The sequence below is a fragment of the Hyperolius riggenbachi genome, chromosome 4, assembly GCF_040937935.1.
Source record: "Hyperolius riggenbachi isolate aHypRig1 chromosome 4, aHypRig1.pri, whole genome shotgun sequence".
NCBI lineage: Eukaryota > Metazoa > Chordata > Amphibia > Anura > Hyperoliidae > Hyperolius > Hyperolius riggenbachi.
The window spans coordinates 41,334,986-41,361,250 of NC_090649.1; the positions used below are offsets into that span (position 1 = coordinate 41,334,986).

At 46.1% G+C, this 26,265-nt stretch overlaps 22 non-coding genes across 22 annotated transcripts; 8 read left to right on the plus strand and 14 right to left on the minus strand.

Annotated features, from left to right (window-relative positions):
• The first annotated feature begins 1,501 nt into the window (after positions 1 to 1,501).
• On the plus strand, positions 1,502 to 1,574 carry TRNAK-CUU (transfer RNA lysine (anticodon CUU)). The gene has a single exon. It is a non-coding gene; the product is annotated as a tRNA-Lys (tRNA).
• Positions 1,575 to 2,917: 1,343 nt separating this feature from the next.
• Positions 2,918 to 2,988, minus strand: TRNAG-GCC (transfer RNA glycine (anticodon GCC)). The gene has a single exon. It is a non-coding gene; the product is annotated as a tRNA-Gly (tRNA).
• Positions 2,989 to 3,122: 134 nt separating this feature from the next.
• On the plus strand, positions 3,123 to 3,195 carry TRNAK-CUU (transfer RNA lysine (anticodon CUU)). Its single transcript has one exon. It is a non-coding gene; the product is annotated as a tRNA-Lys (tRNA).
• A 1,343-nt stretch (positions 3,196 to 4,538) lies between these two features.
• TRNAG-GCC (transfer RNA glycine (anticodon GCC)) lies at positions 4,539 to 4,609 on the minus strand. Its single transcript has one exon. It is a non-coding gene; the product is annotated as a tRNA-Gly (tRNA).
• A 1,550-nt stretch (positions 4,610 to 6,159) lies between these two features.
• On the minus strand, positions 6,160 to 6,230 carry TRNAG-GCC (transfer RNA glycine (anticodon GCC)). Its single transcript has one exon. It is a non-coding gene; the product is annotated as a tRNA-Gly (tRNA).
• Positions 6,231 to 7,780: 1,550 nt separating this feature from the next.
• On the minus strand, positions 7,781 to 7,851 carry TRNAG-GCC (transfer RNA glycine (anticodon GCC)). The gene has a single exon. It is a non-coding gene; the product is annotated as a tRNA-Gly (tRNA).
• A 1,550-nt stretch (positions 7,852 to 9,401) lies between these two features.
• TRNAG-GCC (transfer RNA glycine (anticodon GCC)) lies at positions 9,402 to 9,472 on the minus strand. Its single transcript has one exon. It is a non-coding gene; the product is annotated as a tRNA-Gly (tRNA).
• Positions 9,473 to 9,606: 134 nt separating this feature from the next.
• TRNAK-CUU (transfer RNA lysine (anticodon CUU)) lies at positions 9,607 to 9,679 on the plus strand. The gene has a single exon. It is a non-coding gene; the product is annotated as a tRNA-Lys (tRNA).
• A 1,343-nt stretch (positions 9,680 to 11,022) lies between these two features.
• TRNAG-GCC (transfer RNA glycine (anticodon GCC)) lies at positions 11,023 to 11,093 on the minus strand. The gene has a single exon. It is a non-coding gene; the product is annotated as a tRNA-Gly (tRNA).
• A 1,550-nt stretch (positions 11,094 to 12,643) lies between these two features.
• TRNAG-GCC (transfer RNA glycine (anticodon GCC)) lies at positions 12,644 to 12,714 on the minus strand. Its single transcript has one exon. It is a non-coding gene; the product is annotated as a tRNA-Gly (tRNA).
• A 134-nt stretch (positions 12,715 to 12,848) lies between these two features.
• On the plus strand, positions 12,849 to 12,921 carry TRNAK-CUU (transfer RNA lysine (anticodon CUU)). The gene has a single exon. It is a non-coding gene; the product is annotated as a tRNA-Lys (tRNA).
• Positions 12,922 to 14,264: 1,343 nt separating this feature from the next.
• TRNAG-GCC (transfer RNA glycine (anticodon GCC)) lies at positions 14,265 to 14,335 on the minus strand. Its single transcript has one exon. It is a non-coding gene; the product is annotated as a tRNA-Gly (tRNA).
• A 134-nt stretch (positions 14,336 to 14,469) lies between these two features.
• Positions 14,470 to 14,542, plus strand: TRNAK-CUU (transfer RNA lysine (anticodon CUU)). The gene has a single exon. It is a non-coding gene; the product is annotated as a tRNA-Lys (tRNA).
• Positions 14,543 to 15,885: 1,343 nt separating this feature from the next.
• On the minus strand, positions 15,886 to 15,956 carry TRNAG-GCC (transfer RNA glycine (anticodon GCC)). Its single transcript has one exon. It is a non-coding gene; the product is annotated as a tRNA-Gly (tRNA).
• Positions 15,957 to 17,710: 1,754 nt separating this feature from the next.
• Positions 17,711 to 17,783, plus strand: TRNAK-CUU (transfer RNA lysine (anticodon CUU)). Its single transcript has one exon. It is a non-coding gene; the product is annotated as a tRNA-Lys (tRNA).
• Positions 17,784 to 19,126: 1,343 nt separating this feature from the next.
• On the minus strand, positions 19,127 to 19,197 carry TRNAG-GCC (transfer RNA glycine (anticodon GCC)). The gene has a single exon. It is a non-coding gene; the product is annotated as a tRNA-Gly (tRNA).
• A 1,550-nt stretch (positions 19,198 to 20,747) lies between these two features.
• TRNAG-GCC (transfer RNA glycine (anticodon GCC)) lies at positions 20,748 to 20,818 on the minus strand. Its single transcript has one exon. It is a non-coding gene; the product is annotated as a tRNA-Gly (tRNA).
• Positions 20,819 to 22,368: 1,550 nt separating this feature from the next.
• On the minus strand, positions 22,369 to 22,439 carry TRNAG-GCC (transfer RNA glycine (anticodon GCC)). Its single transcript has one exon. It is a non-coding gene; the product is annotated as a tRNA-Gly (tRNA).
• A 134-nt stretch (positions 22,440 to 22,573) lies between these two features.
• On the plus strand, positions 22,574 to 22,646 carry TRNAK-CUU (transfer RNA lysine (anticodon CUU)). The gene has a single exon. It is a non-coding gene; the product is annotated as a tRNA-Lys (tRNA).
• Positions 22,647 to 23,989: 1,343 nt separating this feature from the next.
• On the minus strand, positions 23,990 to 24,060 carry TRNAG-GCC (transfer RNA glycine (anticodon GCC)). The gene has a single exon. It is a non-coding gene; the product is annotated as a tRNA-Gly (tRNA).
• Positions 24,061 to 25,609: 1,549 nt separating this feature from the next.
• TRNAG-GCC (transfer RNA glycine (anticodon GCC)) lies at positions 25,610 to 25,680 on the minus strand. The gene has a single exon. It is a non-coding gene; the product is annotated as a tRNA-Gly (tRNA).
• Positions 25,681 to 25,814: 134 nt separating this feature from the next.
• Positions 25,815 to 25,887, plus strand: TRNAK-CUU (transfer RNA lysine (anticodon CUU)). Its single transcript has one exon. It is a non-coding gene; the product is annotated as a tRNA-Lys (tRNA).
• Positions 25,888 to 26,265: the final 378 nt, after the last annotated feature.

The following is a 26,265-nucleotide window of genomic DNA, read 5'->3' on the forward strand; positions in this document are numbered from 1 at the left end:
GATTACAAACCATCACCAGGCCATCACTTCCTCTTTCACATGCCACTCCCCACTCCCTTTGCTAACAAACGAAAATGTCATCTCAGCTTTCCCCTTCACTTTTACTCACACAACCTCTTTTAACAACTTTTCAGCAAAAGTGCTTCACCACCCCAAGAAAGAGAAAAAACACTCCTTCTTACAATCTTACTCATCTTTCCTATACTACTTTTCTTATCTGCTTTTCCCAGATTTCCGTTGGCTTTACTCCAGTCCTTTTGTCAAGGAGAGACTTACAATCAATCACTTGACAAGGAACAACCACCTGAAAGATACTCATTCTCGTATGCCTGGTGCACACCATGCAATTCCCCATCAGATAGATGGGCCGATAGATCCTTTCCGACAGACACGATCGGATTTCCGTTCGGATTTCCGATCACTACTATGCAAATCCATCAGAAAAACGATCGGAAATCAGATCGGACATGCCGGAAATCATCTGTTCGACCCATCTATCTGACAGGCATTGGTATGGTGTGTATTAGGCTTTGCACTCCAAAGGTGCTCACATAGCAGTATGAGGAGGGCACTCTGCACACGGCCTGAGATTTAGCTGAGAGGATTGAAAAAAAGGAAGTTGCTCTTTCCCTTAACTTGTTTTTAGATGAGGTACTTCCCAACAAAAGTTACAAACCAAAAAGCCTTTCAGTCCCGGCAAGCAAAAAAAGTGGTTGCTTTCATTTGACTTAAGTTTGTTACTACTTTTTTTTCTGTACTTTTAGTATGTTTTCTTAATTGCTAGGTGCTGGGAAAGCAAGTTGTAGGTAAGCTGACACAACATCTCAACATCTACTGTGAGAAAACTCAGGACAAAAGTAGAATGAATGAGGGCCTAGAGAGAACGCTCCAAATTTGAGCAAGGCCCTGAGTAGAGTGCAAAGACAACAAGGCAAAAAGTTGTAAAACAACACCAGATGAGCAGATGCTGCTGACTTGGCATTTCCGAGGCTTTTCTAGACAGTTAAAAAGAAGCCTAATAGGTGAGTACTGGAGAGGGAGAGATGCTGCACGTCACTGGCACTGCTAGAAGACATGCAAGGCCTTTGGGCACGCAAGTGTCCCAAGGCTGCTTTAACTTGTGTGTCTTAGAGTCATGTTTGCTGGGTACTAGGGTCCCTCTTCTCGACTGTCAGCCAGCACTGTGGCCAAGTGCCACGGTGACTCTTGCAAATGTCCTTAAATGGCTTCTGGCCTGCAGAGATGTCTTAAGCTTGAGAAGTGCAAAGTGTGGAGGTGTGCCAAAATCCTAGCATTTGCATTGGCCGGGAATCGAACCCAGGCCTCCCGCGTGGCAGGCGAGATTTCTACCACTGAACCACCAATGCCTTGCCCTGTTGCTCGGTGCTGAAAAACGTGGCCAGCCAAATCAGGCCATACAAGATTGCCTTCTTCTGTGCGGATGGCAAAGGTGAGGCTGGCGCCATTTTGCAATTTTTGACATTTCAGCTCAAGCAAGCAAGCCCGGCTAGCTCAGTCGGTAGAGCATGAGACTCTTAATCTCAGGGTCGTGGGTTCGAGCCCCACGTTGGGCGATCAAAGCTTCTCCTTTTACTTTCTACTAGGCAGAGCTCCTCCAAAACGATTACAAACCATCAACAGGCCATCACTTCCTCTTTCACATGCCACTCCCCACTCCCTTTGCTAACAAACGAAAATGTCATCTCAGCTTTCCCCTTCACTTTTACTCACACAACCTCTTTTAACAACTTTTCAGCAAAAGTGCTTCACCACCCCAAGAAAGAGAAAAACACTCCTTCTTACAATCTTACTCATCTTTCCTATACTACTTTTCTTATCTGCTTTTCCCAGATTTCCGTTGGCTTTACTCCAGTCCTTTTGTCAAGGAGAGACTTACAATCAATCACTTGACAAGGAACAACCACCTGAAAGATACTCATTCTCGTATGCCTGGTGCACACCATGCAATTCCCCATCAGATAGATGGGCCGATAGATCCTTTCCGACAGACACGATCGGATTTCCGTTCGGATTTCCGATCACTACTATGCAAATCCATCAGAAAAACGATCGGAAATCAGATCGGACCTTCCGGAAATCATCTGTTCGACCCATCTATCTGACAGGCATTGGTATGGTGTGTATTAGGCTTTGCACTCCAAAGGTGCTCACATAGCAGTATGAGGAGGGCACTCTGCACACGGCCTGAGATTTAGCTGAGAGGATTGAAAAAAAGGAAGTTGCTCTTTCCCTTAACTTGTTTTTAGATGAGGTACTTCCCAACAAAAGTTACAAACCAAAAAGCCTTTCAGTCCCGGCAAGCAAAAAAAGTGGTTGCTTTCATTTGACTTAAGTTTGTTACTACTTTTTTTTCTGTACTTTTAGTATGTTTTCTTAATTGCTAGGTGCTGGGAAAGCAAGTTGTAGGTAAGCTGACACAACATCTCAACATCTACTGTGAGAAAACTCAGGACAAAAGTAGAATGAATGAGGGCCTAGAGAGAACGCTCCAAATTTGAGCAAGGCCCTGAGTAGAGTGCAAAGACAACAAGGCAAAAAGTTGTAAAACAACACCAGATGAGCAGATGCTGCTGACTTGGCATTTCCGAGGCTTTTCTAGACAGTTAAAAAGAAGCCTAATAGGTGAGTACTGGAGAGGGAGAGATGCTGCACGTCACTGGCACTGCTAGAAGACATGCAAGGTCTTTGGGCACGCAAGTGTCCCAAGGCTGCTTTAACTTGTGTGTCTTAGAGTCATGTTTGCTGGGTACTAGGGTCCCTCTTCTCGACTGTCAGCCAGCACTGTGGCCAAGTGCCACGGTGACTCTTGCAAATGTCCTTAAATGGCTTCTGGCCTGCAGAGATGTCTTAAGCTTGAGAAGTGCAAAGTGTGGAGGTGTGCCAAAATCCTAGCATTTGCATTGGCCGGGAATCGAACCCGGGCCTCCCGCGTGGCAGGCGAGAATTCTACCACTGAACCACCAATGCCTTGCCCTGTTGCTCGGTGCTGAAAAACGTGGCCAGCCAAATCAGGCCATACAAGTTTGCCTTCTTCTGTGCGGATGGCAAAGGTGAGGCTGGCGCCATTTTGCAATTTTTGACATTTCAGCTCAAGCAAGCAAGCCCGGCTAGCTCAGTCGGTAGAGCATGAGACTCTTAATCTCAGGGTCGTGGGTTCGAGCCCCATGTTGGGCGATCAAAGCTTCTCCTTTTACTTTCTACTAGGCAGAGCTCCTCCAAAACGATTACAAACCATCACCAGGCCATCACTTCCTCTTTCACATGCCACTCCCCACTCCCTTTGCTAACAAACGAAAATGTCATCTCAGCTTTCCCCTTCACTTTTACTCACACAACCTCTTTTAACAACTTTTCAGCAAAAGTGCTTCACCACCCCAAGAAAGAGAAAAGCACTCCTTCTTACAATCTTACTCATCTTTCCTATACTACTTTTCTTATCTGCTTTTCCCAGATTTCCGTTGGCTTTACTCCAGTCCTTTTGTCAAGGAGAGACTTACAATCAATCACTTGACAAGGAACAACCACCTGAAAGATACTCATTCTCGTATGCCTGGTGCACACCATGCAATTCCCCATCAGATAGATGGGCCGATAGATCCTTTCCGACAGACACGATCGGATTTCCGTTCGGATTTCCGATCACTACTATGCAAATCCATCAGAAAAACGATCGGAAATCAGATCGGACCTGCCGGAAATCATCTGTTCGACCCATCTATCTGACAGGCATTGGTATGGTGTGTATTAGGCTTTGCACTCCAAAGGTGCTCACATAGCAGTATGAGGAGGGCACTCTGCACACGGCCTGAGATTTAGCTGAGAGGATTGAAAAAAAGGAAGTTGCTCTTTCCCTTAACTTGTTTTTAGATGAGGTACTTCCCAACAAAAGTTACAAACCAAAAAGCCTTTCAGTCCCGGCAAGCAAAAAAAGTGGTTGCTTTCATTTGACTTAAGTTTGTTACTACTTTTTTTTCTGTACTTTTAGTATGTTTTCTTAATTGCTAGGTGCTGGGAAAGCAAGTTGTAGGTAAGCTGACACAACATCTCAACATCTACTGTGAGAAAACTCAGGACAAAAGTAGAATGAATGAGGGCCTAGAGAGAACGTTCCAAATTTGAGCAAGGCCCTGAGTAGAGTGCAAAGACAACAAGGCAAAAAGTTGTAAAACAACACCAGATGAGCAGATGCTGCTGACTTGGCATTTCCGAGGCTTTTCTAGACAGTTAAAAAGAAGCCTAATAGGTGAGTACTGGAGAGGGAGAGATGCTGCACGTCACTGGCACTGCTAGAAGACATGCAAGGCCTTTGGGCACGCAAGTGTCCCAAGGCTGCTTTAACTTGTGTGTCTTAGAGTCATGTTTGCTGGGTACTAGGGTCCCTCTTCTCGACTGTCAGCCAGCACTGTGGCCAAGTGCCACGGTGACTCTTGCAAATGTCCTTAAATGGCTTCTGGCCTGCAGAGATGTCTTAAGCTTGAGAAGTGCAAAGTGTGGAGGTGTGCCAAAATCCTAGCATTTGCATTGGCCGGGAATCGAACCCGGGCCTCCCGCGTGGCAGGCGAGAATTCTACCACTGAACCACCAATGCCTTGCCCTGTTGCTCGATGCTGAAAAACGTGGCCAGCCAAATCAGGCCATACAAGATTGCCTTCTTCTGTGCGGATGGCAAAGGTGAGGCTGGCGCCATTTTGCAATTTTTGACATTTCAGCTCAAGCAAGCAAGCCCGGATAGCTCAGTCGGTAGAGCATGAGACTCTTAATCTCAGGGTCGTGGGTTCGAGCCCCACGTTGGGCGATCAAAGCTTCTCCTTTTACTTTCTACTAGGCAGAGCTCCTCCAAAACGATTACAAACCATCACCAGGCCATCACTTCCTCTTTCACATGCCACTCCCCACTCCCTTTGCTAACAAACGAAAATGTCATCTCAGCTTTCCCCTTCACTTTTACTCACACAACCTCTTTTAACAACTTTTCAGCAAAAGTGCTTCACCACCCCAAGAAAGAGAAAAATACTCCTTCTTACAATCTTACTCATCTTTCCTATACTACTTTTCTTATCTGCTTTTCCCAGATTTCCGTTGGCTTTACTCCAGTCCTTTTGTCAAGGAGAGACTTACAATCAATCACTTGACAAGGAACAACCACCTGAAAGATACTCATTCTCGTATGCCTGGTGCACACCATGCAATTCCCCATCAGATAGATGGGCCGATAGATCCTTTCCGACAGACACGATCGGATTTCCGTTCGGATTTCCGATCACTACTATGCAAATCCATCAGAAAAACGATCGGAAATCAGATCGGACCTGCCAGAAATCATCTGTTCGACCCATCTATCTGACAGGCATTGGTATGGTGTGTATTAGGCTTTGCACTCCAAAGGTGCTCACATAGCAGTATGAGGAGGGCACTCTGCACACGGCCTGAGATTTAGCTGAGAGGATTGAAAAAAAGGAAGTTGCTCTTTCCCTTAACTTGTTTTTAGATGAGGTACTTCCCAACAAAAGTTACAAACCAAAAAGCCTTTCAGTCCCGGCAAGCAAAAAAAGTGGTTGCTTTCATTTGACTTAAGTTTGTTACTACTTTTTTTTCTGTACTTTTAGTATGTTTTCTTAATTGCTAGGTGCTGGGAAAGCAAGTTGTAGGTAAGCTGACACAACATCTCAACATCTACTGTGAGAAAACTCAGGACAAAAGTAGAATGAATGAGGGCCTAGAGAGAACGCTCCAAATTTGAGCAAGGCCCTGAGTAGAGTGCAAAGACAACAAGGCAAAAAGTTGTAAAACAACACCAGATGAGCAGATGCTGCTGACTTGGCATTTCCGAGGCTTTTCTAGACAGTTAAAAAGAAGCCTAATAGGTGAGTACTGGAGAGGGAGAGATGCTGCACGTCACTGGCACTGCTAGAAGACATGCAAGGCCTTTGGGCACGCAAGTGTCCCAAGGCTGCTTTAACTTGTGTGTCTTAGAGTCATGTTTGCTGGGTACTAGGGTCCCTCTTCTCGACTGTCAGCCAGCACTGTGGCCAAGTGCCACGGTGACTCTTGCAAATGTCCTTAAATGGCTTCTGGCCTGCAGAGATGTCTTAAGCTTGAGAAGTGCAAAGTGTGGAGGTGTGCCAAAATCCTAGCATTTGCATTGGCCGGGAATCGAACCCGGGCCACCCGCGTGGCAGGCGAGAATTCTACCACTGAACCACCAATGCCTTGCCCTGTTGCTCGGTGCTGAAAAACGTGGCCAGCCAAATCAGGCCATACAAGATTGCCTTCTTCTGTGCGGATGGCAAAGGTGAGGCTGGCGCCATTTTGCAATTTTTGACATTTCAGCTCAAGCAAGCAACCCCGGCTAGCTCAGTCGGTAGAGCATGAGACTCTTAATCTCAGGGTCGTGGGTTCGAGCCCCACGTTGGGCGATCAAAGCTTCTCCTTTTACTTTCTACTAGGCAGAGCTCCTCCAAAACGATTACAAACCATCACCAGGCCATCACTTCCTCTTTCACATGCCACTCCCCACTCCCTTTGCTAACAAACGAAAATGTCATCTCAGCTTTCCCCTTCACTTTTACTCACACAACCTCTTTTAACAACTTTTCAGCAAAAGTGCTTCACCACCCCAAGAAAGAGAAAAACACTCCTTCTTACAATCTTACTCATCTTTCCTATACTACTTTTCTTATCTGCTTTTCCCAGATTTCCGTTGGCTTTACTCCAGTCCTTTTGTCAAGGAGAGACTTACAATCAATCACTTGACAAGGAACAACCACCTGAAAGATACTCATTCTCGTATGCCTGGTGCACACCATGCAATTCCCCATCAGATAGATGGGCCGATAGATCCTTTCCGACAGACACGATCGGATTTCCGTTCGGATTTCCGATCACTACTATGCAAATCCATCAGAAAAACGATCGGAAATCAGATCGGACCTGCCGGAAATCATCTGTTCGACCCATCTATCTGACAGGCATTGGTATGGTGTGTATTAGGCTTTGCACTCCAAAGGTGCTCACATAGCAGTATGTGGAGGGCACTCTGCACACGGCCTGAGATTTAGCTGAGAGGATTGAAAAAAAGGAAGTTGCTCTTTCCCTTAACTTGTTTTTAGATGAGGTACTTCCCAACAAAAGTTACAAACCAAAAATCCTTTCAGTCCCGGCAAGCAAAAAAAGTGGTTGCTTTCATTTGACTTAAGTTTGTTACTACTTTTTTTTCTGTACTTTTAGTATGTTTTCTTAATTGCTAGGTGCTGGGAAAGCAAGTTGTAGGTAAGCTGACACAACATCTCAACATCTACTGTGAGAAAACTCAGGACAAAAGTAGAATGAATGAGGGCCTAGAGAGAACGCTCCAAATTTGAGCAAGGCCCTGAGTAGAGTGCAAAGACAACAAGGCAAAAAGTTGTAAAACAACACCAGATGAGCAGATGCTGCTGACTTGGCATTTCCGAGGCTTTTCTAGACAGTTAAAAAGAAGCCTAATAGGTGAGTACTGGAGAGGGAGAGATGCTGCACGTCACTGGCACTGCTAGAAGACATGCAAGGCCTTTGGGCACGCAAGTGTCCCAAGGCTGCTTTAACTTGTGTGTCTTAGAGTCATGTTTGCTGGGTACTAGGGTCCCTCTTCTCGACTGTCAGCCAGCACTGTGGCCAAGTGCCACGGTGACTCTTGCAAATGTCCTTAAATGGCTTCTGGCCTGCAGAGATGTCTTAAGCTTGAGAAGTGCAAAGTGTGGAGGTGTGCCAAAATCCTAGCATTTGCATTGGCCGGGAATCGAACCCGGGCCTCCCGCGTGGCAGGCGAGAATTCTACCACTGAACCACCAATGCCTTGCCCTGTTGCTCGGTGCTGAAAAACGTGGCCAGCGAAATCAGGCCATACAAGATTGCCTTCTTCTGTGCGGATGGCAAAGGTGAGGCTGGCGCCATTTTGCAATTTTTGACATTTCAGCTCAAGCAAGCAACCCCGGCTAGCTCAGTCGGTAGAGCATGAGACTCTTAATCTCAGGGTCGTGGGTTCGAGCCCCACGTTGGGCGATCAAAGCTTCTCCTTTTACTTTCTACTAGGCAGAGCTCCTCCAAAACGATTACAAACCATCACCAGGCCATCACTTCCTCTTTCACATGCCACTCCCCACTCCCTTTGCTAACAAACGAAAATGTCATCTCAGCTTTCCCCTTCACTTTTACTCACACAACCTCTTTTAACAACTTTTCAGCAAAAGTGCTTCACCACCCCAAGAAAGAGAAAAACACTCCTTCTTACAATCTTACTCATCTTTCCTATACTACTTTTCTTATCTGCTTTTCCCAGATTTCCGTTGGCTTTACTCCAGTCCTTTTGTCAAGGAGAGACTTACAATCAATCACTTGACAAGGAACAACCACCTGAAAGATACTCATTCTCGTATGCCTGGTGCACACCATGCAATTCCCCATCAGATAGATGGGCCGATAGATCCTTTCCGACAGACACGATCGGATTTCCGTTCGGATTTCCGATCACTACTATGCAAATCCATCAGAAAAACGATCGGAAATCAGATCGGACCTGCCGGAAATCATCTGTTCGACCCATCTATCTGACAGGCATTGGTATGGTGTGTATTAGGCTTTGCACTCCAAAGGTGCTCACATAGCAGTATGTGGAGGGCACTCTGCACACGGCCTGAGATTTAGCTGAGAGGATTGAAAAAAAGGAAGTTGCTCTTTCCCTTAACTTGTTTTTAGATGAGGTACTTCCCAACAAAAGTTACAAACCAAAAAGCCTTTCAGTCCCGGCAAGCAAAAAAAGTGGTTGCTTTCATTTGACTTAAGTTTGTTACTACTTTTTTTTCTGTACTTTTAGTATGTTTTCTTAATTGCTAGGTGCTGGGAAAGCAAGTTGTAGGTAAGCTGACACAACATCTCAACATCTACTGTGAGAAAACTCAGGACAAAAGTAGAATGAATGAGGGCCTAGAGAGAACGCTCCAAATTTGAGCAAGGCCCTGAGTAGAGTGCAAAGACAACAAGGCAAAAAGTTGTAAAACAACACCAGATGAGCAGATGCTGCTGACTTGGCATTTCCGAGGCTTTTCTAGACAGTTAAAAAGAAGCCTAATAGGTGAGTACTGGAGAGGGAGAGATGCTGCACGTCACTGGCACTGCTAGAAGACATGCAAGGCCTTTGGGCACGCAAGTGTCCCAAGGCTGCTTTAACTTGTGTGTCTTAGAGTCATGTTTGCTGGGTACTAGGGTCCCTCTTCTCGACTGTCAGCCAGCACTGTGGCCAAGTGCCACGGTGACTCTTGCAAATGTCCTTAAATGGCTTCTGGCCTGCAGAGATGTCTTAAGCTTGAGAAGTGCAAAGTGTGGAGGTGTGCCAAAATCCTAGCATTTGCATTGGCCGGGAATCGAACCCGGGCCTCCCGCGTGGCAGGCGAGAATTCTACCACTGAACCACCAATGCCTTGCCCTGTTGCTCGGTGCTGAAAAACGTGGCCAGCCAAATCAGGCCATACAAGATTGCCTTCTTCTGTGCGGATGGCAAAGGTGAGGCTGGCGCCATTTTGCAATTTTTGACATTTCAGCTCAAGCAAGCAAGCCCGGCTAGCTCAGTCGGTAGAGCATGAGACTCTTAATCTCAGGGTCGTGGGTTCGAGCCCCACGTTGGGCGATCAAAGCTTCTCCTTTTACTTTCTACTAGGCAGAGCTCCTCCAAAACGATTACAAACCATCACCAGGCCATCACTTCCTCTTTCACATGCCACTCCCCACTCCCTTTGCTAACAAACGAAAATGTCATCTCAGCTTTCCCCTTCACTTTTACTCACACAACCTCTTTTAACAACTTTTCAGCAAAAGTGCTTCACCACCCCAAGAAAGAGAAAAACACTCCTTCTTACAATCTTACTCATCTTTCCTATACTACTTTTCTTATCTGCTTTTCCCAGATTTCCGTTGGCTTTACTCCAGTCCTTTTGTCAAGGAGAGACTTACAATCAATCACTTGACAAGGAACAACCACCTGAAAGATACTCATTCTCGTATGCCTGGTGCACACCATGCAATTCCCCATCAGATAGATGGGCCGATAGATCCTTTCCGACAGACACGATCGGATTTCCGTTCGGATTTCCGATCACTACTATGCAAATCCATCAGAAAAACGATCGGAAATCAGATCGGACCTGCCGGAAATCATCTGTTCGACCCATCTATCTGACAGGCATTGGTATGGTGTGTATTAGGCTTTGCACTCCAAAGGTGCTCACATAGCAGTATGTGGAGGGCACTCTGCACACGGCCTGAGATTTAGCTGAGAGGATTGAAAAAAAGGAAGTTGCTCTTTCCCTTAACTTGTTTTTAGATGAGGTACTTCCCAACAAAAGTTACAAACCAAAAAGCCTTTCAGTCCCGGCAAGCAAAAAAAGTGGTTGCTTTCATTTGACTTAAGTTTGTTACTACTTTTTTTTCTGTACTTTTAGTATGTTTTCTTAATTGCTAGGTGCTGGGAAAGCAAGTTGTAGGTAAGCTGACACAACATCTCAACATCTACTGTGAGAAAACTCAGGACAAAAGTAGAATGAATGAGGGCCTAGAGAGAACGCTCCAAATTTGAGCAAGGCCCTGAGTAGAGTGCAAAGACAACAAGGCAAAAAGTTGTAAAACAACACCAGATGAGCAGATGCTGCTGACTTGGCATTTCCGAGGCTTTTCTAGACAGTTAAAAAGAAGCCTAATAGGTGAGTACTGGAGAGGGAGAGATGCTGCACGTCACTGGCACTGCTAGAAGACATGCAAGGCCTTTGGGCACGCAAGTGTCCCAAGGCTGCTTTAACTTGTGTGTCTTAGAGTCATGTTTGCTGGGTACTAGGGTCCCTCTTCTCGACTGTCAGCCAGCACTGTGGCCAAGTGCCACGGTGACTCTTGCAAATGTCCTTAAATGGCTTCTGGCCTGCAGAGATGTCTTAAGCTTGAGAAGTGCAAAGTGTGGAGGTGTGCCAAAATCCTAGCATTTGCATTGGCCGGGAATCGAACCCGGGCCTCCCGCGTGGCAGGCGAGAATTCTACCACTGAACCACCAATGCCTTGCCCTGTTGCTCGGTGCTGAAAAACGTGGCCAGCCAAATCAGGCCATACAAGATTGCCTTCTTCTGTGCGGATGGCAAAGGTGAGGCTGGCGCCATTTTGCAATTTTTGACATTTCAGCTCAAGCAAGCAACCCCGGCTAGCTCAGTCGGTAGAGCATGAGACTCTTAATCTCAGGGTCGTGGGTTCGAGCCCCACGTTGGGCGATCAAAGCTTCTCCTTTTACTTTCTACTAGGCAGAGCTCCTCCAAAACGATTACAAACCATCACCAGGCCATCACTTCCTCTTTCACATGCCACTCCCCACTCCCTTTGCTAACAAACGAAAATGTCATCTCAGCTTTCCCCTTCACTTTTACTCACACAACCTCTTTTAACAACTTTTCAGCAAAAGTGCTTCACCACCCCAAGAAAGAGAAAAACACTCCTTCTTACAATCTTACTCATCTTTCCTATACTACTTTTCTTATCTGCTTTTCCCAGATTTCCGTTGGCTTTACTCCAGTCCTTTTGTCAAGGAGAGACTTACAATCAATCACTTGACAAGGAACAACCACCTGAAAGATACTCATTCTCGTATGCCTGGTGCACACCATGCAATTCCCCATCAGATAGATGGGCCGATAGATCCTTTCCGACAGACACGATCGGATTTCCGTTCGGATTTCCGATCACTACTATGCAAATCCATCAGAAAAACGATCGGAAATCAGATCGGACCTGCCGGAAATCATCTGTTCGACCCATCTATCTGACAGGCATTGGTATGGTGTGTATTAGGCTTTGCACTCCAAAGGTGCTCACATAGCAGTATGTGGAGGGCACTCTGCACACGGCCTGAGATTTAGCTGAGAGGATTGAAAAAAAGGAAGTTGCTCTTTCCCTTAACTTGTTTTTAGATGAGGTACTTCCCAACAAAAGTTACAAACCAAAAAGCCTTTCAGTCCCGGCAAGCAAAAAAAGTGGTTGCTTTCATTTGACTTAAGTTTGTTACTACTTTTTTTTCTGTACTTTTAGTATGTTTTCTTAATTGCTAGGTGCTGGGAAAGCAAGTTGTAGGTAAGCTGACACAACATCTCAACATCTACTGTGAGAAAACTCAGGACAAAAGTAGAATGAATGAGGGCCTAGAGAGAACGCTCCAAATTTGAGCAAGGCCCTGAGTAGAGTGCAAAGACAACAAGGCAAAAAGTTGTAAAACAACACCAGATGAGCAGATGCTGCTGACTTGGCATTTCCGAGGCTTTTCTAGACAGTTAAAAAGAAGCCTAATAGGTGAGTACTGGAGAGGGAGAGATGCTGCACGTCACTGGCACTGCTAGAAGACATGCAAGGCCTTTGGGCACGCAAGTGTCCCAAGGCTGCTTTAACTTGTGTGTCTTAGAGTCATGTTTGCTGGGTACTAGGGTCCCTCTTCTCGACTGTCAGCCAGCACTGTGGCCAAGTGCCACGGTGACTCTTGCAAATGTCCTTAAATGGCTTCTGGCCTGCAGAGATGTCTTAAGCTTGAGAAGTGCAAAGTGTGGAGGTGTGCCAAAATCCTAGCATTTGCATTGGCCGGGAATCGAACCCGGGCCTCCCGCGTGGCAGGCGAGAATTCTACCACTGAACCACCAATGCCTTGCCCTGTTGCTCGGTGCTGAAAAACGTGGCCAGCCAAATCAGGCCATACAAGATTGCCTTCTTCTGTGCGGATGGCAAAGGTGAGGCTGGCGCCATTTTGCAATTTTTGACATTTCAGCTCAAGCAAGCAAGCCCGGCTAGCTCAGTCGGTAGAGCATGAGACTCTTAATCTCAGGGTCGTGGGTTCGAGCCCCACGTTGGGCGATCAAAGCTTCTCCTTTTACTTTCTACTAGGCAGAGCTCCTCCAAAACGATTACAAACCATCACCAGGCCATCACTTCCTCTTTCACATGCCACTCCCCACTCCCTTTGCTAACAAACGAAAATGTCATCTCAGCTTTCCCCTTCACTTTTACTCACACAACCTCTTTTAACAACTTTTCAGCAAAAGTGCTTCACCACCCCAAGAAAGAGAAAAACACTCCTTCTTACAATCTTACTCATCTTTCCTATACTACTTTTCTTATCTGCTTTTCCCAGATTTCCGTTGGCTTTACTCCAGTCCTTTTGTCAAGGAGAGACTTACAATCAATCACTTGACAAGGAACAACCACCTGAAAGATACTCATTCTCGTATGCCTGGTGCACACCATGCAATTCCCCATCAGATAGATGGGCCGATAGATCCTTTCCGACAGACACGATCGGATTTCCGTTCGGATTTCCGATCACTACTATGCAAATCCATCAGAAAAACGATCGGAAATCAGATCGGACCTGCCGGAAATCATCTGTTCGACCCATCTATCTGACAGGCATTGGTATGGTGTGTATTAGGCTTTGCACTCCAAAGGTGCTCACATAGCAGTATGAGGAGGGCACTCTGCACACGGCCTGAGATTTAGCTGAGAGGATTGAAAAAAAGGAAGTTGCTCTTTCCCTTAACTTGTTTTTAGATGAGGTACTTCCCAACAAAAGTTACAAACCAAAAAGCCTTTCAGTCCCGGCAAGCAAAAAAAGTGGTTGCTTTCATTTGACTTAAGTTTGTTACTACTTTTTTTTCTGTACTTTTAGTATGTTTTCTTAATTGCTAGGTGCTGGGAAAGCAAGTTGTAGGTAAGCTGACACAACATCTCAACATCTACTGTGAGAAAACTCAGGACAAAAGTAGAATGAATGAGGGCCTAGAGAGAACGCTCCAAATTTGAGCAAGGCCCTGAGTAGAGTGCAAAGACAACAAGGCAAAAAGTTGTAAAACAACACCAGATGAGCAGATGCTGCTGACTTGGCATTTCCGAGGCTTTTCTAGACAGTTAAAAAGAAGCCTAATAGGTGAGTACTGGAGAGGGAGAGATGCTGCACGTCACTGGCACTGCTAGAAGACATGCAAGGCCTTTGGGCACGCAAGTGTCCCAAGGCTGCTTTAACTTGTGTGTCTTAGAGTCATGTTTGCTGGGTACTAGGGTCCCTCTTCTCGACTGTCAGCCAGCACTGTGGCCAAGTGCCACGGTGACTCTTGCAAATGTCCTTAAATGGCTTCTGGCCTGCAGAGATGTCTTAAGCTTGAGAAGTGCAAAGTGTGGAGGTGTGCCAAAATCCTAGCATTTGCATTGGCCGGGAATCGAACCCGGGCCTCCCGCGTGGCAGGCGAGAATTCTACCACTGAACCACCAATGCCTTGCCCTGTTGCTCGGTGCTGAAAAACGTGGCCAGCCAAATCAGGCCATACAAGATTGCCTTCTTCTGTGCAGATGGCAAAGGTGAGGCTGGCGCCATTTTGCAATTTTTGACATTTCAGCTCAAGCAAGCAAGCCCGGCTAGCTCAGTCGGTAGAGCATGAGACTCTTAATCTCAGGGTCGTGGGTTCGAGCCCCACGTTGGGCGATCAAAGCTTCTCCTTTTACTTTCTACTAGGCAGAGCTCCTCCAAAACGATTACAAACCATCACCAGGCCATCACTTCCTCTTTCACATGCCACTCCCCACTCCCTTTGCTAACAAACGAAAATGTCATCTCAGCTTTCCCCTTCACTTTTACTCACACAACCTCTTTTAACAACTTTTCAGCAAAAGTGCTTCACCACCCCAAGAAAGAGAAAAACACTCCTTCTTACAATCTTACTCATCTTTCCTATACTACTTTTCTTATCTGCTTTTCCCAGATTTCCGTTGGCTTTACTCCAGTCCTTTTGTCAAGGAGAGACTTACAATCAATCACTTGACAAGGAACAACCACCTGAAAGATACTCATTCTCGTATGCCTGGTGCACACCATGCAATTCCCCATCAGATAGATGGGCCGATAGATCCTTTCCGACAGACACGATCGGATTTCCGTTCGGATTTCCGATCACTACTATGCAAATCCATCAGAAAAACGATCGTAAATCAGATCGGACCTGCTGGAAATCATCTGTTCGACCCATCTATCTGACAGGCATTGGTATGGTGTGTATTAGGCTTTGCACTCCAAAGGTGCTCACATAGCAGTATGTGGAGGGCACTCTGCACACGGCCTGAGATTTAGCTGAGAGGATTGAAAAAAAGGAAGTTGCTCTTTCCCTTAACTTGTTTTTAGATGAGGTACTTCCCAACAAAAGTTACAAACCAAAAAGCCTTTCAGTCCCGGCAAGCAAAAAAAGTGGTTGCTTTCATTTGACTTAAGTTTGTTACTACTTTTTTTTCTGTACTTTTAGTATGTTTTCTTAATTGCTAGGTGCTGGGAAAGCAAGTTGTAGGTAAGCTGACACAACATCTCAACATCTACTGTGAGAAAACTCAGGACAAAAGTAGAATGAATGAGGGCCTAGAGAGAACGCTCCAAATTTGAGCAAGGCCCTGAGTAGAGTGCAAAGACAACAAGGCAAAAAGTTGTAAAACAACACCAGATGAGCAGATGCTGCTGACTTGGCATTTCCGAGGCTTTTCTAGACAGTTAAAAAGAAGCCTAATAGGTGAGTACTCGAGAGGGAGAGATGCTGCACGTCACTGGCACTGCTAGAAGACATGCAAGGCCTTTGGGCACGCAAGTGTCCCAAGGCTGCTTTAACTTGTGTGTCTTAGAGTCATGTTTGCTGGGTACTAGGGTCCCTCTTCTCGACTGTCAGCCAGCACTGTGGCCAAGTGCCACGGTGACTCTTGCAAATGTCCTTAAATGGCTTCTGGCCTGCAGAGATGTCTTAAGCTTGAGAAGTGCAAAGTGTGGAGGTGTGCCAAAATCCTAGCATTTGCATTGGCCGGGAATCGAACCCGGGCCTCCCGCGTGGCAGGCGAGAATTCTACCACTGAACCACCAATGCCTTGCCCTGTTGCTCGGTGCTGAAAAACGTGGCCAGCCAAATCAGGCCATACAAGATTGCCTTCTTCTGTGCGGATGGCAAAGGTGAGGCTGGCGCCATTTTGCAATTTTTGACATTTCAGCTCAAGCAAGCAAGCCCGGCTAGCTCAGTCGGTAGAGCATGAGACTCTTAATCTCAGGGTCGTGGGTTCGAGCCCCACGTTGGGTGATCAAAGCTTCTCCTTTTACTTTCTACTAGGCAGAGCTCCTCCAAAACGATTACAAACCATCACCAGGCCATCACTTCCTCTTTCACATGCCACTCCCCACTCCCTTTGCTAACAAACGAAAATGTCATCTCAGCTTTCCCCTTCACTTTTACTCACACAACCTCTTTTAACAACTTTTCAGCAAAAGTGCTTCACCACCCCAAGAAAGAGAAAAACACTCCTTCTTACAATCTTACTCATCTTTCCTATACTACTTTTCTTATCTGCTTTTCCCAGATTTCCGTTGGCTTTACTCCAGTCCTTTTGTCAAGGAGAGACTTACAATCAATCACTTGACAAGGAACAACCACCTGAAAGATACTCATTCTCGTATGCCTGGTGCACACCATGCAATTCCCCATCAGATAGATGGGCCGATAGATCCTTTCCGACAGACACGATCGGATTTCCGTTCGGATTTCCGATCACTACTATGCAAATCCATCAGAAAAACGATCGGAAATCAGATCGGACCTGCCGGAAATCATCTGTTCGACCCATCTATCTGACAGGCATTGGTATGGTGTGTATTAGGCTTTGCACTCCAAAGGTGCTCACATAGCAGTATGAGGAGGGCACTCTGCACACGGCCTGAGATTTAGCTGAGAGGATTGAAAAAAAGGAAGTTGCTCTTTCCCTTAACTTGTTTTTAGATGAGGTACTTCCCAACAAAAGTTACAAACCAAAAAGCCTTTCAGTCCCGGCAAGCAAAAAAAGTGGTTGCTTTCATTTGACTTAAGTTTGTTACTACTTTTTTTTCTGTACTTTTAGTATGTTTTCTTAATTGCTAGGTGCTGGGAAAGCAAGTTGTAGGTAAGCTGACACAACATCTCAACATCTACTGTGAGAAACTCAGGACAAAAGTAGAATGAATGAGGGCCTAGAGAGAACGCTCCAAATTTGAGCAAGGCCCTGAGTAGAGTGCAAAGACAACAAGGCAAAAAGTTGTAAAACAACACCAGATGAGCAGATGCTGCTGACTTGGCATTTCCGAGGCTTTTCTAGACAGTTAAAAAGAAGCCTAATAGGTGAGTACTGGAGAGGGAGAGATGCTGCACGTCACTGGCACTGCTAGAAGACATGCAAGGCCTTTGGGCACGCAAGTGTCCCAAGGCTGCTTTAACTTGTGTGTCTTAGAGTCATGTTTGCTGGGTACTAGGGTCCCTCTTCTCGACTGTCAGCCAGCACTGTGGCCAAGTGCCACGGTGACTCTTGCAAATGTCCTTAAATGGCTTCTGGCCTGCAGAGATGTCTTAAGCTTGAGAAGTGCAAAGTGTGGAGGTGTGCCAAAATCCTAGCATTTGCATTGGCCGGGAATCGAACCCGGGCCTCCCGCGTGGCAGGTGAGAATTCTACCACTGAACCACCAATGCCTTGCCCTGTTGCTCGGTGCTGAAAAACGTGGCCAGCCAAATCAGGCCATACAAGATTGCCTTCTTCTGTGCGGATGGCAAAGGTGAGGCTGGCGCCATTTTGCAATTTTTGACATTGCAGCTCAAGCAAGCAAGCCCGGCTAGCTCAGTCGGTAGAGCATGAGACTCTTAATCTCAGGGTCGTGGGTTCGAGCCCCACGTTGGGCGATCAAAGCTTCTCCTTTTACTTTCTACTAGGCAGAGCTCCTCCAAAACGATTACAAACCATCACCAGGCCATCACTTCCTCTTTCACATGCCACTCCCCACTCCCTTTGCTAACAAACGAAAATGTCATCTCAGCTTTCCCCTTCACTTTTACTCACACAACCTCTTTTAACAACTTTTCAGCAAAAGTGCTTCACCACCCCAAGAAAGAGAAAAACACTCCTTCTTACAATCTTACTCATCTTTCCTATACTACTTTTCTTATCTGCTTTTCCCAGATTTCCGTTGGCTTTACTCCAGTCCTTTTGTCAAGGAGAGACTTACAATCAATCACTTGACAAGGAACAACCACCTGAAAGATACTCATTCTCGTATGCCTGGTGCACACCATGCAATTCCCCATCAGATAGATGGGCCGATAGATCCTTTCCGACAGACACGATCGGATTTCCGTTCGGATTTCCGATCACTACTATGCAAATCCATCAGAAAAACGATCGGAAATCAGATCGGACCTGCCGGAAATCATCTGTTCGACCCATCTATCTGACAGGCATTGGTATGGTGTGTATTAGGCTTTGCACTCCAAAGGTGCTCACATAGCAGTATGAGGAGGGCACTCTGCACACGGCCTGAGATTTAGCTGAGAGGATTGAAAAAAAGGAAGTTGCTCTTTCCCTTAACTTGTTTTTAGATGAGGTACTTCCCAACAAAAGTTACAAACCAAAAAGCCTTTCAGTCCCGGCAAGCAAAAAAAGTGGTTGCTTTCATTTGACTTAAGTTTGTTACTACTTTTTTTTCTGTACTTTTAGTATGTTTTCTTAATTGCTAGGTGCTGGGAAAGCAAGTTGTAGGTAAGCTGACACAACATCTCAACATCTACTGTGAGAAAACTCAGGACAAAAGTAGAATGAATGAGGGCCTAGAGAGAACGCTCCAAATTTGAGCAAGGCCCTGAGTAGAGTGCAAAGACAACAAGGCAAAAAGTTGTAAAACAACACCAGATGAGCAGATGCTGCTGACTTGGCATTTCCGAGGCTTTTCTAGACAGTTAAAAAGAAGCCTAATAGGTGAGTACTGGAGAGGGAGAGATGCTGCACGTCACTGGCACTGCTAGAAGACATGCAAGGCCTTTGGGCACGCAAGTGTCCCAAGGCTGCTTTAACTTGTGTGTCTTAGAGTCATGTTTGCTGGGTACTAGGGTCCCTCTTCTCGACTGTCAGCCAGCACTGTGGCCAAGTGCCACGGTGACTCTTGCAAATGTCCTTAAATGGCTTCTGGCCTGCAGAGATGTCTTAAGCTTGAGAAGTGCAAAGTGTGGAGGTGTGCCAAAATCCTAGCATTTGCATTGGCCGGGAATCGAACCCGGGCCTCCCGCGTGGCAGGCGAGAATTCTACCACTGAACCACCAATGCCTTGCCCTGTTGCTCGGTGCTGAAAAACGTGGCCAGCCAAATCAGGCCATACAAGATTGCCTTCTTCTGTGCGGATGGCAAAGGTGAGGCTGGCGCCATTTTGCAATTTTTGACATTTCAGCTCAAGCAAGCAACCCCGGCTAGCTCAGTCGGTAGAGCATGAGACTCTTAATCTCAGGGTCGTGGGTTCGAGCCCCACGTTGGGCGATCAAAGCTTCTCCTTTTACTTTCTACTAGGCAGAGCTCCTCCAAAACGATTACAAACCATCACCAGGCCATCACTTCCTCTTTCACATGCCACTCCCCACTCCCTTTGCTAACAAACGAAAATGTCATCTCAGCTTTCCCCTTCACTTTTACTCACACAACCTCTTTTAACAACTTTTCAGCAAAAGTGCTTCACCACCCCAAGAAAGAGAAAAACACTCCTTCTTACAATCTTACTCATCTTTCCTATACTACTTTTCTTATCTGCTTTTCCCAGATTTCCGTTGGCTTTACTCCAGTCCTTTTGTCAAGGAGAGACTTACAATCAATCACTTGACAAGGAACAACCACCTGAAAGATACTCATTCTCGTATGCCTGGTGCACACCATGCAATTCCCCATCAGATAGATGGGCCGATAGATCCTTTCCGACAGACACGATCGGATTTCCGTTCGGATTTCCGATCACTACTATGCAAATCCATCAGAAAAACGATCGGAAATCAGATCGGACCTGCCGGAAATCATCTGTTCGACCCATCTATCTGACAGGCATTGGTATGGTGTGTATTAGGCTTTGCACTCCAAAGGTGCTCACATAGCAGTATGTGGAGGGCACTCTGCACACGGCCTGAGATTTAGCTGAGAGGATTGAAAAAAAGTAAGTTGCTCTTTCCCTTAACTTGTTTTTAGATGAGGTACTTCCCAACAAAAGTTACAAACCAAAAAGCCTTTCAGTCCCGGCAAGCAAAAAAAGTGGTTGCTTTCATTTGACTTAAGTTTGTTACTACTTTTTTTTCTGTACTTTTAGTATGTTTTCTTAATTGCTAGGTGCTGGGAAAGCAAGTTGTAGGTAAGCTGACACAACATCTCAACATCTACTGTGAGAAAACTCAGGACAAAAGTAGAATGAATGAGGGCCTAGAGAGAACGCTCCAAATTTGAGCAAGGCCCTGAGTAGAGTGCAAAGACAACAAGGCAAAAAGTTGTAAAACAACACCAGATGAGCAGATGCTGCTGACTTGGCATTTCCGAGGCTTTTCTAGACAGTTAAAAAGAAGCCTAATAGGTGAGTACTGGAGAGGGAGAGATGCTGCACGTCACTGGCACTGCTAGAAGACATGCAAGGCCTTTGGGCACGCAAGTGTCCCAAGGCTGCTTTAACTTGTGTGTCTTAGAGTCATGTTTGCTGGGTACTAGGGTCCCTCTTCTCGACTGTCAGCCAGCACTGTGGCCAAGTGCCACGGTGACTCTTGCAAATGTCCTTAAATGGCTTCTGGCCTGCAGAGATGTCTTAAGCTTGAGAAGTGCAAAGTGTGGAGGTGTGCCAAAATCCTAGCATTTGCATTGGCCGGGAATCGAACCCGGGCCTCCCGCGTGGCAGGCGAGAATTCTACCACTGAACCACCAATGCCTTGCCCTGTTGCTCGGTGCTGAAAAACGTGGCCAGCCAAATCAGGCCATACAAGATTGCCTTCTTCTGTGCGGATGGCAAAGGTGAGGCTGGCGCCATTTTGCAATTTTTGACATTTCAGCTCAAGCAAGCAACCCCGGCTAGCTCAGTCGGTAGAGCATGAGACTCTTAATCTCAGGGTCGTGGGTTCGAGCCCCACGTTGGGCGATCAAAGCTTCTCCTTTTACTTTCTACTAGGCAGAGCTCCTCCAAAACGATTACAAACCATCACCAGGCCATCACTTCCTCTTTCACATGCCACTCCCCACTCCCTTTGCTAACAAACGAAAATGTCATCTCAGCTTTCCCCTTCACTTTTACTCACACAACCTCTTTTAACAACTTTTCAGCAAAAGTGCTTCACCACCCCAAGAAAGAGAAAAACACTCCTTCTTACAATCTTACTCATCTTTCCTATACTACTTTTCTTATCTGCTTTTCCCAGATTTCCGTTGGCTTTACTCCAGTCCTTTTGTCAAGGAGAGACTTACAATCAATCACTTGACAAGGAACAACCACCTGAAAGATACTCATTCTCGTATGCCTGGTGCACACCATGCAATTCCCCATCAGATAGATGGGCCGATAGATCCTTTCCGACAGACACGATCGGATTTCCGTTCGGATTTCCGATCACTACTATGCAAATCCATCAGAAAAACGATCGGAAATCAGATCGGACCTGCCGGAAATCATCTGTTCGACCCATCTATCTGACAGGCATTGGTATGGTGTGTATTAGGCTTTGCACTCCAAAGGTGCTCACATAGCAGTATGAGGAGGGCACTCTGCACACGGCCTGAGATTTAGCTGAGAGGATTGAAAAAAAGGAAGTTGCTCTTTCCCTTAACTTGTTTTTAGATGAGGTACTTCCCAACAAAAGTTACAAACCAAAAAGCCTTTCAGTCCCGGCAAGCAAAAAAAGTGGTTGCTTTCATTTGACTTAAGTTTGTTACTACTTTTTTTTCTGTACTTTTAGTATGTTTTCTTAATTGCTAGGTGCTGGGAAAGCAAGTTGTAGGTAAGCTGACACAACATCTCAACATCTACTGTGAGAAAACTCAGGACAAAAGTAGAATGAATGAGGGCCTAGAGAGAACGCTCCAAATTTGAGCAAGGCCCTGAGTAGAGTGCAAAGACAACAAGGCAAAAAGTTGTAAAACAACACCAGATGAGCAGATGCTGCTGACTTGGCATTTCCGAGGCTTTTCTAGACAGTTAAAAAGAAGCCTAATAGGTGAGTACTGGAGAGGGAGAGATGCTGCACGTCACTGGCACTGCTAGAAGACATGCAAGGCCTTTGGGCACGCAAGTGTCCCAAGGCTGCTTTAACTTGTGTGTCTTAGAGTCATGTTTGCTGGGTACTAGGGTCCCTCTTCTCGACTGTCAGCCAGCACTGTGGCCAAGTGCCACGGTGACTCTTGCAAATGTCCTTAAATGGCTTCTGGCCTGCAGAGATGTCTTAAGCTTGAGAAGTGCAAAGTGTGGAGGTGTGCCAAAATCCTAGCATTTGCATTGGCCGGGAATCGAACCCGGGCCTCCCGCGTGGCAGGCGAGAATTCTACCACTGAACCACCAATGCCTTGCCCTGTTGCTCGGTGCTGAAAAACGTGGCCAGCCAAATCAGGCCATACAAGATTGCCTTCTTCTGTGCAGATGGCAAAGGTGAGGCTGGCGCCATTTTGCAATTTTTGACATTTCAGCTCAAGCAAGCAAGCCCGGCTAGCTCAGTCGGTAGAGCATGAGACTCTTAATCTCAGGGTCGTGGGTTCGAGCCCCACGTTGGGCGATCAAAGCTTCTCCTTTTACTTTCTACTAGGCAGAGCTCCTCCAAAACGATTACAAACCATCACCAGGCCATCACTTCCTCTTTCACATGCCACTCCCCACTCCCTTTGCTAACAAACGAAAATGTCATCTCAGCTTTCCCCTTCACTTTTACTCACACAACCTCTTTTAACAACTTTTCAGCAAAAGTGCTTCACCACCCCAAGAAAGAGAAAAACACTCCTTCTTACAATCTTACTCATCTTTCCTATACTACTTTTCTTATCTGCTTTTCCCAGATTTCCGTTGGCTTTACTCCAGTCCTTTTGTCAAGGAGAGACTTACAATCAATCACTTGACAAGGAACAACCACCTGAAAGATACTCATTCTCGTATGCCTGGTGCACACCATGCAATTCCCCATCAGATAGATGGGCCGATAGATCCTTTCCGACAGACACGATCGGATTTCCGTTCGGATTTCCGATCACTACTATGCAAATCCATCAGAAAAACGATCGTAAATCAGATCGGACCTGCTGGAAATCATCTGTTCGACCCATCTATCTGACAGGCATTGGTATGGTGTGTATTAGGCTTTGCACTCCAAAGGTGCTCACATAGCAGTATGTGGAGGGCACTCTGCACACGGCCTGAGATTTAGCTGAGAGGATTGAAAAAAAGGAAGTTGCTCTTTCCCTTAACTTGTTTTTAGATGAGGTACTTCCCAACAAAAGTTACAAACCAAAAAGCCTTTCAGTCCCGGCAAGCAAAAAAAGTGGTTGCTTTCATTTGACTTAAGTTTGTTACTACTTTTTTTTCTGTACTTTTAGTATGTTTTCTTAATTGCTAGGTGCTGGGAAAGCAAGTTGTAGGTAAGCTGACACAACATCTCAACATCTACTGTGAGAAAACTCAGGACAAAAGTAGAATGAATGAGGGCCTAGAGAGAACGCTCCAAATTTGAGCAAGGCCCTGAGTAGAGTGCAAAGACAACAAGGCAAAAAGTTGTAAAACAACACCAGATGAGCAGATGCTGCTGACTTGGCATTTCCGAGGCTTTTCTAGACAGTTAAAAAGAAGCCTAATAGGTGAGTACTCGAGAGGGAGAGATGCTGCACGTCACTGGCACTGCTAGAAGACATGCAAGGCCTTTGGGCACGCAAGTGTCCCAAGGCTGCTTTAACTTGTGTGTCTTAGAGTCATGTTTGCTGGGTACTAGGGTCCCTCTTCTCGACTGTCAGCCAGCACTGTGGCCAAGTGCCACGGTGACTCTTGCAAATGTCCTTAAATGGCTTCTGGCCTGCAGAGATGTCTTAAGCTTGAGAAGTGCAAAGTGTGGAGGTGTGCCAAAATCCTAGCATTTGCATTGGCCGGGAATCGAACCCGGGCCTCCCGCGTGGCAGGCGAGAATTCTACCACTGAACCACCAATGCCTTGCCCTGTTGCTCGGTGCTGAAAAACGTGGCCAGCCAAATCAGGCCATACAAGATTGCCTTCTTCTGTGCGGATGGCAAAGGTGAGGCTGGCGCCATTTTGCAATTTTTGACATTTCAGCTCAAGCAAGCAAGCCCGGCTAGCTCAGTCGGTAGAGCATGAGACTCTTAATCTCAGGGTCGTGGGTTCGAGCCCCACGTTGGGTGATCAAAGCTTCTCCTTTTACTTTCTACTAGGCAGAGCTCCTCCAAAACGATTACAAACCATCACCAGGCCATCACTTCCTCTTTCACATGCCACTCCCCACTCCCTTTGCTAACAAACGAAAATGTCATCTCAGCTTTCCCCTTCACTTTTACTCACACAACCTCTTTTAACAACTTTTCAGCAAAAGTGCTTCACCACCCCAAGAAAGAGAAAAACACTCCTTCTTACAATCTTACTCATCTTTCCTATACTACTTTTCTTATCTGCTTTTCCCAGATTTCCGTTGGCTTTACTCCAGTCCTTTTGTCAAGGAGAGACTTACAATCAATCACTTGACAAGGAACAACCACCTGAAAGATACTCATTCTCGTATGCCTGGTGCACACCATGCAATTCCCCATCAGATAGATGGGCCGATAGATCCTTTCCGACAGACACGATCGGATTTCCGTTCGGATTTCCGATCACTACTATGCAAATCCATCAGAAAAACGATCGGAAATCAGATCGGACCTGCCGGAAATCATCTGTTCGACCCATCTATCTGACAGGCATTGGTATGGTGTGTATTAGGCTTTGCACTCCAAAGGTGCTCACATAGCAGTATGAGGAGGGCACTCTGCACACGGCCTGAGATTTAGCTGAGAGGATTGAAAAAAAGGAAGTTGCTCTTTCCCTTAACTTGTTTTTAGATGAGGTACTTCCCAACAAAAGTTACAAACCAAAAAGCCTTTCAGTCCCGGCAAGCAAAAAAAGTGGTTGCTTTCATTTGACTTAAGTTTGTTACTACTTTTTTTTCTGTACTTTTAGTATGTTTTCTTAATTGCTAGGTGCTGGGAAAGCAAGTTGTAGGTAAGCTGACACAACATCTCAACATCTACTGTGAGAAACTCAGGACAAAAGTAGAATGAATGAGGGCCTAGAGAGAACGCTCCAAATTTGAGCAAGGCCCTGAGTAGAGTGCAAAGACAACAAGGCAAAAAGTTGTAAAACAACACCAGATGAGCAGATGCTGCTGACTTGGCATTTCCGAGGCTTTTCTAGACAGTTAAAAAGAAGCCTAATAGGTGAGTACTGGAGAGGGAGAGATGCTGCACGTCACTGGCACTGCTAGAAGACATGCAAGGCCTTTGGGCACGCAAGTGTCCCAAGGCTGCTTTAACTTGTGTGTCTTAGAGTCATGTTTGCTGGGTACTAGGGTCCCTCTTCTCGACTGTCAGCCAGCACTGTGGCCAAGTGCCACGGTGACTCTTGCAAATGTCCTTAAATGGCTTCTGGCCTGCAGAGATGTCTTAAGCTTGAGAAGTGCAAAGTGTGGAGGTGTGCCAAAATCCTAGCATTTGCATTGGCCGGGAATCGAACCCGGGCCTCCCGCGTGGCAGGCGAGAATTCTACCACTGAACCACCAATGCCTTGCCCTGTTGCTCGGTGCTGAAAAACGTGGCCAGCCAAATCAGGCCATACAAGATTGCCTTCTTCTGTGCGGATGGCAAAGGTGAGGCTGGCGCCATTTTGCAATTTTTGACATTGCAGCTCAAGCAAGCAAGCCCGGCTAGCTCAGTCGGTAGAGCATGAGACTCTTAATCTCAGGGTCGTGGGTTCGAGCCCCACGTTGGGCGATCAAAGCTTCTCCTTTTACTTTCTACTAGGCAGAGCTCCTCCAAAACGATTACAAACCATCACCAGGCCATCACTTCCTCTTTCACATGCCACTCCCCACTCCCTTTGCTAACAAACGAAAATGTCATCTCAGCTTTCCCCTTCACTTTTACTCACACAACCTCTTTTAACAACTTTTCAGCAAAAGTGCTTCACCACCCCAAGAAAGAGAAAAACACTCCTTCTTACAATCTTACTCATCTTTCCTATACTACTTTTCTTATCTGCTTTTCCCAGATTTCCGTTGGCTTTACTCCAGTCCTTTTGTCAAGGAGAGACTTACAGTCAATCACTTGACAAGGAACAACCACCTGAAAGATACTCATTCTCGTATGCCT